Source organism: Marmota monax, unplaced genomic scaffold (genome assembly GCF_021218885.2).
Source record: "Marmota monax isolate L192 unplaced genomic scaffold, Marmota_monax_Labrador192_F-V1.1 WCK01_AAM20220418_F8-fsc00119, whole genome shotgun sequence".
Classification (NCBI taxonomy): domain Eukaryota; kingdom Metazoa; phylum Chordata; class Mammalia; order Rodentia; family Sciuridae; genus Marmota; species Marmota monax.
The window spans coordinates 2,300,287-2,315,209 of NW_026694771.1; the positions used below are offsets into that span (position 1 = coordinate 2,300,287).

A 14,923-nucleotide genomic window follows, 5' to 3' on the forward strand; every position below is an offset into this window, starting at 1 on the left:
GGAATCTTGTTAGGCTAACAAGTTTGTATTTAATTGAAGATAATGGATAGGCTTTGAAAACCCTTGGAAGCTTGTATCTGCCTTCTGCCAATCTTTACCCCAGGTAACTTTTCCTTTGCTTCTATTGCTTTGTGCCCTTTCACTGTAATCAGTTATAGCCAACTAAACAAAGACATATAATACAGATATGCTTAAAGATTAAGCTAGGAGTACCAAATAAAATATATTTGGGAGACAATGTTGTGATTACAGAAATGGGGCCCCATAGAGGACTTCATAAAAAAAAAAAAGTTTTACTCCTCAAATCAGTCAGCTATATGTTTATATTCAAGTGAAGATAAAAATTTATATTCGAATAAGACCACCACTGTTAGACACATTTTTGGAACACCTTTATCTTTTAAATATCTTCAGGAGAAGAAAATGCTTACTTTCGTGAAAATATATTTAGTTTCTAGGCTCACACCAGGCTGGTCTGGTCTAGTGAAAAATGTAAGAAGCTATGACAGGTAATTTCACCTCACAGTGATTCATTTGTCACTAAAGTTTTATTTATCTTGTAGGGATCATAACTCACTCTGAGCTATCTTCAACATGTAGCTATTCTAGTGATGATAACTACTACTGCTTAGAGCAATTTTTTTTTAAAATCTGTAGCTTTCCAAATGAATAATTATTAACTCTTGAACAACAAAGTGCCAATACAAGTTCTAGGTTAAAACTTCTTTCTAAACATCATAATATCTACGTATCAGCAGTACTCGTCAGGGATCATAGAACATTGGTGTGCTCATCAATCATATATTTTTGCCAGAAGAAAGCTTCTAGATTTATTTCAGTGAGGTCCTTCTCTAGCAATCTGAAGTTCTTTCAGAGAATCCGAGTTGTTCCTCTGCCCTACCCAAAGGTTTGGATACCACAAGTATTCCCAGGGTAGTTTAATATCTTTATCAGCTCCAAAACAACAACAACAACAACAACATTTTTAGAGCCATTTTCCAAACCAAAAGAGGAACATAATATTGAATTAAACTGTCCTGAAGCATTTAGAAGAATCCATTGTAGGAGCAGGACAAGGAGTCACATCTCTCTGACTAAAACAAAAACTTGGGAACCATTTTGTATGATGTGAGGGAAGATTGGGAAACTGAAGAATAAAGGGAAAGTGTATTGGGTTTATATTTGTGGAATAAGAAGGAAGAAAATCCACAGGGGAGAAACAGAAGAGCAGAAATTCAGATGATTCTGAGATAAAGCCATGCTTTTGTCCCTGTTCAAATGGAATCAGGTCAGATCCTTCCACATGCCCTCACTTTCTCTTGTTATCTTTTGCCTGGGCCTAGGATAAAGGTAAAATTTGGTACAAATCTCTTCCATTAGGACAGAAAGTCATGGCTGTCTGTTCCCTATTAAAAGAGCTTCAATAGCTACATATGCTTTCCCTTTAATGCTTTGAAGTGTTTTTCATATGGTTATTTGTTTATTTGTTCAATTTGTCGTTGGGCACCTGCCACATGCTAGGCATTCTTCTCTGTGTGGAGGAGAGGCAGTAGGAAAAGATAGGAAGTATTTCTCTTCTGAGATCTTCCATAATATATCTTTAACAGATAATAAAATTCATAATCATAAAGTGTTGTCAATGAAAGGGCTCTTTAAAATCACCCACTCACTAAACCATAAACTCTGTAAGGCAACAACATTATCTACTTTTGTTCACTTTGAATCCCCAGTGTGCAGACAGACTTAATACAGGGAAAAGCCTCAATAAATATTTGTTAATGGATAGAAGACACATCCTCACTTTATAGATGAGGAAATTAAAGTCCAGATACATAAATCTTTTGGTTTGCTCAGGGCTCAGCCAGAACTAATGCTCAGATTGTCTACTTGTTCAAGTTGTCTCATTAGAGCAGGTGGGCAAATTCAAGCAGCAAGGGTCAAGGACAAACCTATTTCAGCAATTTAGCACCCAGATTCCAAATAGTTGAAATCTATGAGCTTTTAGAGACATATAAAACTTCTGAGATTTAAAAAAAATGGTTCTAAAATATAAAAACCATAAAATTAAAATCAATGAAATTCAATTAGATGATTAAAAAAGGAAATGTCAATCATTCATATGAAACTCAATTCAACTGAACCTATAACTATGTATACATTTTATTTTGTATGAGTTGAGAGCAATTTTTTTTTTTACTTGATATTATTGAACATTAAGCAGAGGGGTTGTCTTTGTTTTAGATGAAGGGTTGACTAGTTGGCGAAAATAAAGTGGGTTAAGTCAGTGGATTCAGTGAAATTTTTATAGGTAGGCCAGCAAGAATTTTTGGGGAGAAAAGCAAAACACTCAAAGGACCAAAGGACTAATCTTTCACAACCAAAAAGGTGAGGTTAGGTAAGAACTCATAATGATGTTTATAAAAAACCCTACATATAAATGAAGGAAACGATCGTTACGTGTGAACTTATACTTATTCCAGCTACAACTACTCAATGGGAAACTAAACATGAGTTTGGGAAAGGTTTAGACTCAGACAAAGGAGAAATTGTTATAAATAGAATCCTATTTGTGTATATATAGATTCATATGAGTTTGAATGCAGGAGAAAACTTCTCCATGGTGCTAACTTGCTTCTTCTTTCATTGATGTCAATTCTAAATAAGTCATTATAGATAATAAATCCTGTTGGCCATATAGCTGTATGTGTACATTTGTGTGTGGCAGGGGCAGGAGAAGGGTATATTGGCATTGAATCCAGGGATGTTTTACTTCTGAGTTACACCCTCAGTCCTTTTATTTATTTATTTATTTTCATTTCAAGACAGGGTCTTGGTAAGTTGCCCAGGCTGTTCTTGAACTTTTGATTCTCCTGCCTCAGCCTCTCAAGTAACTGAGATTACAGGTGTGCACTACCACACCTGGCTCTATGTCTATATTTTCTAAACTGTCCTTTTTCAGCAGCCTCAATGACTGGAAAGAACTGTAAATCATGACATTCCTGATCTTTGTATATAACTATAGCTAATATTGTAAAGCCCCTATTATGTGCTCAGAACAGTTCTAAGTATACTAGTATCATTTCATTTCATCCTCACCTAAAGGTGGGTGGGGACTTGGGGGGTGATTGGATCGTAAGGGTGGAGTGCTCAGAAGAGTTATAAGTGTGTTTATATCATTCCATTTCATTTCATCCTCAAAGCTTTCTTAATCACCCTGTTTTACATCTGGGGAAGTTGAGGTACATGGAGATTAAATAATTTATCTCAGGTCACACTGATAGTAAGTGGCAGCAATTCCAACCTAGGGCAGAGCCATGCTGACAGGTTCTACTTTAAATTGCTTCCCCTGCTCTTATCTCAGTCCAACAAGGATAAATGGACTCAGAGTGGGAACCAGCATAAGGAATACACAGACAGAGACCTGGAGCCTAGTTTAAAAACTGACCTTGTTAAAAGCAGCTCAAAATGGAAGGAAGAGCCCTGACTAGTCTTTCATAATATGAAATCTGGGCTTGGCACTTTCTGGCACTAATTGCATAATTTGCAAATGTTAGAGATGGGTTAATATGTAATCTTCAGTATTTTGTGCAAAAACTTTGATCATCATGGTGAGTGTCAAAGACAGATGAATGTCTGAGGCCAGCTGTCACTCCAATTACCGCTATCCAATTAGCGTAAATAACCACATTCCTCATCTAGAGGATCAACCTCCCTCTGTGACAGTTGTTACTTAAGAGGCTATAGAAGCTAAGAGACTGAAGTGAGATTCTCCGTGCCAAGGGACATTGAACAAGGGAGCAGAAGTAACCAGGCCTGAAACTGGCAAGTGAGAAAGACCTGGAATTGCTGATGTAACTGCAAAAAACCAGCAAGTCCATGAGTAGATTAAACTTCCTTATTCAGGTTAGCTCTGAATAGTACTTTTACTTTTAGTAAACATGAAAACCTAATATTAATAGTGTCATTTTGGCTAAGACATTACAGGAAATGCAAGATTAAGTAAATCACAGTGTTATGGTATGAATGTTTTGTGTCCCTTCAAATTCCATATGTCAAAATTCTAATCCTCAAGGTGATGGTATTAGGGGATGGGGCCTTTAGAGGAGGATTAGATCATAAAGGTGGAGCATCCATGTTTGAGATTAGTGTCTTATAAAAGAGACATGGAGAGATAGAGACCTGGAGAGATAGAGATAGAGAACATGAGATAGGATCCATCATGAGATAGCAGGCCTTCATCTGACAAACTGATTCAGCTGCCATCTTGGCTTTGGACTTCCCAGCCTCCAGAACCATGAGGAGTACATTTTTTATTGTTCAAAAGCCATCCAGTTTATAGTATTTTGTTACAGCAGCAAGGCTCTGACACACAATATATATAAATGTGTAATTTGTACCCATATATGCCACGTGACTGTTAAGAGTCATTACTGTCATGGACCTAATGATGACCTCCCCCAATCAGTTTTCACCAGGGCAAAGTCAGTCCTTCAAAATCTAATTCTGAGACACACTGTATCCAAAACAGAAAGTGCTGATGTGTTTTAGTGATTTACACTAAAAAGAAAAACATTTTCGGGGGGGGTGGGGGTACCAGGTATTGAACTCAGTATTGAACTCAGGGGCATTCAACTACTGAGCCACATCCCCAGCCTTATTTAGTATTTTATTTTGGGGTCTATTTTATTTAGAGTCTCACTGAGTTGCTTAGTGCCTCACTATTGCTGAGGCTGGCTTTTAACTTTCGATCCTCTTGTCTCAGCCTCCCTAGCTGCTGGGATTACAGGCGTGCACCACCTCGCCCAGGAAGAAAATCATTTTTTTTTTTTTTTAATATAAGAAATTGGGTATTTTTTCACATGAAACATGATCATATTTTCAGGAGAAAATAACTTTATTAATAGTAGAAGTTTAAGCTACGGGGTCAAAAACTTGTTTAATTTGCCTTCTTGATGTGCCATGATTTAAATGATACAAATTTCATTTGGCCTCAAAAAGTATATTTAGTCAATTTGGACAGATGATGGTAGAGTATGACAAATAGGTATGACCTGACCATGTTATGACATCTTAGCTTTGGGAAAACATCACTCTTCCAAGCCCAAAGACCTCTTAGAAATCACCATGTTCGCTGGAAGCCCTGTAAATTTTATCAATTGTTAACATAAAAAGGGAGTGTTCACATCTTATTAAAATCATGTATTCCTCATGCTTGAGAGTTGAAGGATGCTTAAAAACAGAAGGAAAAATATCTTCATTCATTCATTTATTTATTCATCTAATGAAAAGAATGGAGCCTTCCTGTGTGCCACATATTGTTCTACAAACTGAAAAATACAGTGGTGGTGTATGAAAATATGAAATCAAAATCTCTACCTTCTTGGATTTTCCATGCTAATATTACTATAATGATGCCCTGTTTTTTGGAGAAAGAGTGGCAAAGGAAAAAAAGAATAGCTAGAAAAAAAGAACTCAGCCCAAAGGGGTATAGTTTCTCCTGGATTTGCAAAGTTGAGTTATAAATGAATCTTATATATTTTGAAAAGTGGAAAACCCTAGCAGTTTCACATTCTTGATCCACAACTATCATTGTTAAGAAAAATAAAGACATATTAAGATGTCCATAAAGATGCTAAGTTATTTTTATATGCATTTGACACAGCTCAATTACATTCTTAAAAGACAAAGAGATTTGGGTAGACAACTTCACAGTGGTCCTTTAAAGGTATGTCACACTCAATCTCTGATTCTTGCTGAAACAGATTCTGGAAGCAGCTCTTGCCTTTATGCATTCCATTCATTTCCTCGAAAGGGTGAGAATAGCATGTCTGTGCATTCTGTTGGGGAGCAAATACCAAGAGCATATGCAGCAGCCTGGTTGCAGTGTTGCTGGAGGGATGGCGGTGTTCCCAGCTGCCATCGCCCACACTGAGCTCTAATGGCCCTGTTTCCTGGCTTGGGTCCAGGCCCCTTCACAGCCCTACATTACTGAAATTAGGTTGAGTGGATTTCGAGTAAAACATTACCTCTTGGGACCTGCCCAGCTCTCCCCAGTCTTGTCAACATTGATTAAATAGAAGCTGCTATCATCCTGGGGCCATGCCCACAATCCTCCACCAATCACCACTGGGATTCAGAGTTTGCTTGTTTGCTTCCTTTCCCTTTTTATTTTCATCTTTCCTGAATATTAAGCATTATCACCTCAAAAGCTTAGAGGAAAACAAAAAGCCATTTGGTAGTTGACTCACATACAGCCCTTTTGTTACTTACATGGTCTTTCTCTTGAGTCATGTACCAGATATCAGACTGGAACCCAAGTCATGGTCTTTGATGACCACTGTTATCTATACTGGGATCCACATTTACTCTTATATCATCACTAATTTCATATTTTAAATCACATTCAAAATCCTGGGCCCATACATATATAATTTTGATGTTGAGATAATGGCCCAAATAACCCCTGTGCCTCCACTCTTGCTTTCTGAGCCTTGGGAAGATAATAAACTTATCACTTACATCACAAAACACTTAAGAATTTCAAAGAATAATTAAAACAAATTTTAACCCAGAAGAAAACTCAGAGGATGAATAATGGGGTCCCAAGTGATATCTGAAACATATTTTTGTATTTTGACTTCTCTTGTCAAATGCTTTGGATAATCAAGCTAACTTATATTGTAGCCTTGAGTCTCCCAGCAACTAAGCATATGGACCCAGACAGGTTAGTTTTCCTTTGTTTGCTTCAGTTTTTTCATATTTAAATAGTATGGTTATTAAAGTCTGTTCTTTAATGGCCGTATCATTTATTGCAGGTTATTTGGAAGTTGTAGAAAGACATTAGAAAAACTTTGTAAAATTCAAACTACAGGATGTAGTATACTGAGATTTTAATCCAATCTGTGGGATTCAGGGTTTGTTGGATTATAGTCCAACCTATGGATTTGGGAAATCCACTCAGCCTAATTTGAATTATTATATTTAACATTTTTGTGTCAGGAGGAAAAAAGCAATTTCCCGAAGGAGAAAAGATCTTATTTCCCAGATAAATGATTAAGAGTTTCTTAATCATTCTTTACCCCAGAATATTTCTGTAAAGTCTCTGACTCAGAAAATAAGGATATAATTGATTATTAATTAAAGAAAGCTATTCTTATAGAAGTTAAGACAATGTACAGGGTTTCATTTCACATAACAAAAATTAATGGTTTTATTTGAAAGATGAGAACCACAGCTTTAAAAGCCATCCAAACAAAAGCCAAAGAAGGCACAGATTGACAGATATCCTTGGAAATTTCTTAAACATTATCTATTCAGAGTTTCTACCAAATCGTCAAAAGTTAGTGTTCTATCTTCTTCTCCCATTTGAGACCCACAGAAAGATCAATAACTACAATTTATGTGACTTACATTGTAGCCATCAATAATTTTTTGAATAAGATTAAGTAAATATATAAAATTAAATTATGTTAACTTTATCTTTTTATTTATTTCAATGATGGGGATTGAACCCAGAGACTCACATAAGTTACCCAAGTGCTCTGTCACTTAACTATACTCTTAGCCTATTAATTTACCATGTTTCTTACCATAATCACAATGAATAAGTCAACTACTAAAAGTTAAAATCAAAACAAAAATTTGGAGGTATTGTCATTCCAGCATAACAGTTAATAGACATATCCCACATTCCTCTTCCTGGATAAATTACATGCCAAGGTGTAGCTGGATCTGGTTGTATCAAGCATTACTTCTGTTAGTATATGAGATGAAAGGAATAATGTGGAGTCAACACAATGATAAACAATCATGGCACCTGTGACAGAAATTTTGAGAAATGTCACATCAGAAATAGAAAGATAACATTGCCATATCAAGTATCACTAATAGTGTTGATCAGAAACAATTTAACCTAGGAATTTTTGCTTTCATCTTTCCTGTGGACCATTTATATATTTTTAAATAAAGTTCAAAATCCCATCTGACAGGACAGAAGTATGTGCTCAAAATTCATCACAGACTTCTACAGATTTAAGTTCCAGGAGATCTGTTTTCTTAGTCTCTGCAAATTCTCATGAGCTTGCCAATAGTTGATTGCAAATGGTCAGTACCACATTAGGAATGTTGGCCTGTAGCATTTTGCCTTCCAATGATTTGAAAATTTCTTTTGAAACGAGAGAGGGAGGAAATTTTAAACACGTGCACACAACGTATGCATACAGGCACATGTGGGAATATTTTATAGATTTACTTTTTAAAAAAAATAAAAACTTTCAGATATGGTAGAAACACAGAATCCTGAGGCTTAAAAAGATGTAAGAGATATTCTAAATATGTCCAATTTTTTTGATGATAAAGTTGAGACTACCTGGTAAGCAGAATTGTTAAGTATTTCTTTTGTCCAAAGGATGCCATAAAATAAATTGCTTAGTCATAAACCAAGGACATCATAAACCATGAAAACCTTTGTTTAAAATTAATATATAAGTTAGTTGCTGACATATATATATATATATATATATATATATATATATATATATCTTCACATACACTTGCAAAATAAAGTAAAAATTGAGACTTATATGGGACTTTAGTTCATTGTTAGGATGGTTAAAATAAGTGATTATCCAGTAACAGCTTTTTTTTTTCATATTAGCATGGTAAAGAAGTTAATATCTGTACATCACTTTGAACATGAAAAAAGGTTTATGATTTGATTCATTACCATGTATTCTTTGACCAAGGACTTGGGGTGAAATAATCAAATTATATAGTCAATTTATGTTGTTGGTTTAGGAAACGATGAATTTACTTATATTTAATTCTGGGGGAGTCAATGTAAATTGTACACGCTTAAATATGTTTAACATCCAGAAGACAAGTTTACAACAAACAGAGGTACAATTTCAACTCTCTATCTCTTTTCCACTTCATAAGGTCCTAGGTGAGGGTCCTAGCTGGGAGAAAATCTTAGCTGTACCTCTCTGGCTTTATTAACTCAATTGTCTAATAGGTCAATAAGTAACATTAATATGAATACTTGACCATGGGTAAAATTGATTGTGGGGTCTATGAGGAATTCCACAGTGCAGATTTTGTCTTTAAGAACTAATTTCAAGTCAGAGTCTCTAGATCATAGTGTTACCTTTCTTATTTTGCTAAATTTAAATTACCTTCATTCTAGACTTTTTAGTGAATGAGTAAAAAATAAATACTATCCCAGACTTTATAAATGGCCTCCCCAAAAAATCAATTCAATATTATCTCTTTCCTCATTTGCTATTCAAATATTTTCTATATCTCGTCACCCTCCCTTCTAGATGTAGCCAATGCTACTGGTGATCCTTTCAGATCTTAGTTTACCAGGCTCAGGCACCCATTCCCCAGCTGCTGGAGGTTTGCCTTCCAACAATTCACATCTGCCTCCTTTGGTAGGGGAGGTGAATTGAGAGCTGCTTCAATGTTAGGTGTGAGAGATCATGTCCCCTCTGACTCCTTTTGCTTTTGAGCTAAACAACTTCTATGATAGAATTCATGCTTCAGAGCTCTCTGTAGGATGAGGCAGGACTACCCTTCTCCTGAACTCTCACCTTTGCCTGGATTCTTCCTCTGTGCTATCCTCTTTGCTTACTCCTTTAAAAGGCTCCACCAACATATTATTTGCACAGGAATTTCCACCTTAGGGTCTGATTCTAGGGATTTAGACCAAAGAAATCCCTTAAACCAAGTTTAAGGACTGTAGTTGAGAGGCAGAGCAGCCAGCCTACTACTTTACTATATAGTAAATCTCTATGAATCATTTGGATTTTTGCTTATCATCCCTCAAAACCCAGCTCAAATGATGTTTCCAACATCAAACCTACTTTAGGCAAAACTAATCACTTCCTTCTCTTCATACAGAAATTATGTTTCTTGCATTATATGCTAGTTTTTGAAATTCTTCTTTGATTATGAACTAATGTTGCAAAAGGAGACACTGGAATTTAAACTCCATGTAAGCAGAGATTTTTCAACTTTTTTCACTAACAAATTCCAAGTGCCTAAAACATGCCTGGGGTTGGGGATATCTAGAGGCATCTATAATACCCTGACTCCCAGTATCATACATATCAGATGATGGACATTTAATGTTTTCACCCATAAAAATATTGAAAAAAGTGTTCTGCATGTAGTTCAGTGGTAAAGTGCTTGCCTAACACGCGAGGCCCCGGGTTTATACTAAGGACTTAAATATATATATATATATATATATATATATATATATATATATATAATTAAAATATATAAATAAATAATATATATTTATTATTTATATATTTAAAATATATAAATAAATAATATATAAAATATATAAAATTATATTTAAGATTTATTTATATATCAAAAGCACTCTTGGGATATATATATCCCAAGCAGAAAAAGTGATGACTAGTTATTATGACTGAAGGAAATAGCAAAAGTTGGTCTACATTTCAAAATTTTGAATTAGAAAAATAAATCCCAAGATTATTCTGGTTCATGGTCATGGAAGCATGTGCTTACAATCCTCCATTTCTTTGCTAATTTTGATTTCATAACTACTAATTTTATAAAAAATTGTTTAGCTACAAAAGAAGGTAAAAATAGATATCTACTTGAAGCATAACTCTTTTTAGATCAGAGGACAGTGGTTAAAGGAATTGATTCTAGAGCAAGACTTTGCATTTAATTCTGACACCATGGCTTTGGATAAGTTACTAAATCTCTTACTACTCATTTTCCTTAGATATAATTGGTAGTAATATGGGTATCTTCTTCATGAGGTTGTTGTTTTGTTTTTATTTTTGAGGGTTTTTTGTTTTGTTTTGTTTTGTTTTGTTTTGGTACTTGGAATTGAGCTCGGGGGATTTTTACCACTAAGCCACTTCCCCAGACCTTTTTATTTTTTTATTTTGAGGCAGAGTCTCACTAAGTTGCTTAGGACCTTGCTAAATTGCTGAGGCTGGTTTTGAACTTGTGGTCCTCCTGCCTCAAGACTTCAGAGTCCCTGGGATTTCAGGCATGAACCACCATGCCTGGCTTCATGGGATTGTTATGAGAATTAAATGTGTTGATTTAAAAGTACTAAACAAGGAATGTTCAAGTAACATGTTTAAGTAAATGGCCAAATGTACTGGCTCTTATTGGGGGGTCTCTAAGGGAACTAATATTGGTTTAATGTTTACCAGGTGTCAAGCATTGCACTAAGGAGTCTCTCATGTTAAAGACACAAAAGTCTGGGCTTATAAAGGTTTTGCTTGTAGAGTGAAAAAAAGAACAACAACAACCCGCCCCCCCCCCCAAAAAAAAAAAAAAAAAAAAAAAACTTTTTGGAGAAGGCTATGATGAAGTTAGGGTCCAAAGACCAGAAATGATTTCAAAGGCAATGATTTCACTGGCCAGACTTTAAGAGTAGCAAAGAAGAAAAGTCAGCAGGAGCCGTGGTACATGCCGGTAATCCCAGTGGCTCAGGAGGCTGAGGCAGGAGGATCACAAGTTCAAAGCCAGCCTCAGCAAAAAAGCAAGACACTAAGCAACTCAGTGAGAGCCTGTCTCTAAATAAAATACAAAATAAGAATGGGGATGTGGCTCATTGGTTGAGTGTCCCTGAGTTCAATTCCTGGTACCGCCCCCCCCACCAAAAAAAGAGTCAGCATTCCTGTCATACAAGAACCAAGACTGCTAAACAGTAATGTGAAAAAGGCGAAGTCTCTTCTGCTACTGCCTCCACTTAAAGACAGAACATTTTCTACTTCACACCCAAACAACAGCAGTCAGTTGATTTCAAAAGGAAATAACCTTATCCCTTGGCTTAGCTCCATTTGTAGAAAATTATGCTTACCATACTGAAGGCAAGAGCCAAATTACCGCCTACCCCCAGCTGTGTAGTAAATCTTGCATCCACTCAGTAGGCAAGTTACTCAGGGAATGGCAATTCTCCAGGCTTAAGATATCACATCCAATTTTAAGAAAAATTCCTTTATTATAGAATTCTTCATTTGAAAAAGACTAAGACTTCCTGTTGATAATTAGTCCCTTAAATTAAAAAAAAAAAAAAGTATGTTCAGTGAGATTGTTCAGCTTTTTATGGGGAAGGTTTTTCCATTTCCAGGAAATCTTGCAGCATCTGTGGACAGGGCATCTGTCAAGGGAGACATCCCTGGGGAAGACTGCTCTGGTGAGGTTTTTGTCTCTACTTATACACAATACTCGCTCATTTCTGGGTTGTCTCGAAAAGGGATCCCTGGAGAATAGGAAGAATCAAGTTAGGATAATTTAAGGATGTAGCTGTCCTCTTAAAAAGGTTTCTGGGAAAGAAATGTCAAATTCCTTTTGGACTCTTTTTTTCAGACATGATTGAAGTTAGCATCTCACTCTGTCTCACCTAACTTCCAAAAGAATGTTCTATAAATCTAGAACTGCATTTAGGAGGAAGCTAAAATTTCAGATATCATGTAGTTTAGCCTTATTATTTAGTTTCATACTTAGGAGAAGAGGAAAAATTAAACAGGCTAATTATGTTTCTTGTTATTTTTCATTAAACCTTCTCTCTTAATTTTCTTTCTCACAGTTTTTCACATTTATTGAAGTAGACTGTTTAGGCATTAGGCCATTTCAAAGAGTCACTATTGACCTATCTAGTGATCATTTATAAAAGTTTCAATGTAGAAATTTGAATCTGAAAGAACTTTAATAGTTGTACTAATTCCATTTAAATATTCAGTTAATCATTTGTACTGTTTTAATATACAGTGAGTTAACATTCCTTATTGCAAAGCTGATAGTTCCAATATTCATCTCTGGAGCAAAAGTAAATGTGGTTTTGTTAAATCCTATAATTTAATATTGGATAAAATCCTTTTATTATCTGTTTTCATGTTAAAAGTCACAAAGACAAAGCTGTACATAACTCTAACTCTACAAAGTCCTACCCATATTTTTAGGCTATGGCTGCCTAAAAGTATTTCCTACTTGAGAATATCTATTGTCTGGGTAACATTTAAATTTTTAAAATAAAAACTCTGCATTCATTAGTCATATTCTACTCATGCCTTGCCATGCCCAGCCATGATGTGTTTGGGTAGAACTTGAGATTAGGCAGACAATTATTTATCTTTGTTGTTTAATTTTCTCTTATGGCTTTTTCTACACAACACAAAGAAAACCAGAGACTTGGCAGTTGTCTTGCTAATTTTATCAATGCAAATGGATAAACTACATAATTCAGGACAAAAATCCTGAATCTGTATACATTGTCACAGACTTGGCTTGTAATTGTTCATAAAATTACATAAAATTGTTCCTGTAATTAGTGGAAGCTGAAGGAGCCCTTGTAGATCATCTCTGATCTCAGCCCCCATTCCCTATGAGAAAAACCGAAGACAGAGCATTTTTTATGACTTGCCCAAAGTCACACAGCAAATTGGAATTCAGCAACCCTTCCCTAAGACCAGACTGCCTTTCACGACCTCTGGGGATGAGCGGGTTCCCCTGACTTAAACTTGAATCTCTCCCCAGCGGTCCTAAATACACTGAGTGACTTTACTCCCTCTTTCCTTTCTGATCCTTCCTCCCTTCTTCCATTCTGATTTTTCTTTGTGAAATACAAGGTAACTCAATACAATTTTTCTTCAAGGGTCACCAAAAGTCACTTTAGTTACTCTGGAGGCTTGCCAAACCAGAGTTGAAGATTATTGCTTTATCAAATTTCACTATGTTATGTTCAAATTGTGGGAGGCAATTTTTTGTATTCTACACACACAAAAAAAAAATAGAAAAAAAGGACCTCTGGAATTAGTAATTTAGCCTGAATAGTTATCACTAATTATGACAGGCTTCATAAATAAAATGGCAAAAAATTATTGGATAATAAAAGTACGTAAGTAGCTAAAATTATTACAAATGCTGTCATGTTTAAGAATTGATAAGAAATCACTTCTATATCCTAAAGTAGAAGAAATAAAAGTATACATATATAAAAGGATATATATATATATATAATTTATATACATAATAAAATCATACATATATACATGTATATATATACATGTATATAATTTCCCCATTCTACCCTCGGCATCACTGTGCTGGCAGACAGTTAAAAAGCCAACAATAAGGTTTAACTATAAAGGTTTTGAAGATAATTTTAAAAATATTATTGTAACAAGAAAGCCTTATAAAAGATGTGTGTATTATATGTTTTCATGTGGGTAAATAAATGCAATCTCCATCTCTTACTGGGACAATTCATTTTCTACTCATTGTGTGCTTTGACTTCCTAGGGCCTATCAAATTATGGGGCTGCCATTGAGTAAGCTTTAAGAATCAATAGCACTCACTGGAACACAACCACAACTATATTGGAAACGTACTATTAATATTTGTACCGATTTTTCTTTTTTTAGTCAAGATCTCCAAGTTCTTACTTATATTCAGTGACAAAAAATGTTATAGCTTTGGCTCTTTGGGTATATTGGGACAATAAGCAGGAAAGAATAAAGATTCATGGGGAGTCTGAGTCTGTGTCTTATCTGGGCTAGAACTACAGGTTTGTAAATACCCTATCCACCATATAAAACTGCCATTTGCAAAATCATCCTTGTCTTTTGTTCTTCACCCACTATTTTTTTCTTTAATAAAACCATTTTCCAAAATATACCTCATGCCTAGAAACAACCTACTATTATCTTCCTTTTTTCAAAACTCTGTTTATTTAAAAGTAAACCTAATATATACAGAAACCTTAGAGTAAAAAGACATCTTGGAGATCCCCCAGCCACCGCTATCCACTCAGGAATCCCCCATGACACCCTAGTGGATGGACAGAGGCCACTGCAACAGGGCATTCCAGCTCCAGCTGGAATGTAAGTTATTCCAGATATCCTGCTGAAATTTACCTTCCTGA

At 35.3% G+C, this 14,923-nt stretch overlaps 1 protein-coding gene across 2 annotated transcripts in view; it reads right to left on the reverse strand.

The window, feature by feature from the left end:
• Nucleotides 1-14,923, reverse strand: part of Gap43 (growth associated protein 43) — a 108,355-nt gene that overhangs the window by 1,599 nt on the left and 91,833 nt on the right. The window lies entirely within an intron of this gene.